The sequence below is a fragment of the Coturnix japonica genome, unplaced genomic scaffold (assembly GCF_001577835.2).
Source record: "Coturnix japonica isolate 7356 unplaced genomic scaffold, Coturnix japonica 2.1 chrUnrandom757, whole genome shotgun sequence".
NCBI classification, from domain to species: domain Eukaryota; kingdom Metazoa; phylum Chordata; class Aves; order Galliformes; family Phasianidae; genus Coturnix; species Coturnix japonica.
The window spans coordinates 19,623-20,495 of record NW_015440117.1 but is presented as its reverse complement, the minus strand read 5'-3'; positions in this window follow the sequence as shown (position 1 = coordinate 20,495).

The following is an 873-nucleotide window of genomic DNA, read 5'->3' as shown; positions in this document are numbered from 1 at the left end:
ATAGATTGAGCCATAGAGACACACTGCACCCCATAGAGACCCACAGAGACACATAGAGACCCATAGAGACCCATAGGGACCTCATAGGGACACGTAGAGACCCACAGAGACCCATAGAGACCCACAGAGACCCCATAGAGACCCATAGAGACACATAGAGACCCATAGGGACCCCATAGGGACACATAGGGACCCACAGAGACCCATAGAGACCCACAGAGACCCCATAGAGACCCATAGAGACACATAGAGACCCATAGGGACCTCATAGGGACACACAGGGACCCATAGAGACCCATAGAGACCCACAGAGACCCCATAGAGACACATAGAGACACATAGAGACCCATAGGGACCTCATAGGGAAACATAGGGACCCATAGAGACCCACAGAGACCCCATAGAGACCCATAGAGACCCATAGAGACCCATAGGGACCTCATAGGGACACATAGGGACCCATAGAGACCCATAGAGACCCACAGAGACCCCATAGAGACCCATAGAGACACATAGAGACCAATAGAGACACAGTTTGAGACCCATAGAGAAACACTGAGTCCCATAGAGACCCATAGAGACACATAGAGACCCACAGGGACCCATAGGGACCCATAGAGACACATAGGGACCCATAGGGACACATAGAGAAACATTGAGACCCCATAGAGACCCATAGGGACCCACAGAGACCCCATAGAGACCCATAGAGCCCCACAGCACCCCATAGAGCCCCATAGAACCCAATAGAGCATCACTGATTGATATGGCTGTATATGCTGTGATATGATTCTATATGCTGTGCACTATATTCTATACGATGCCCTATGGTTCTATATGGTCTCTATATGGTTCTATATGGTTCTATATGGT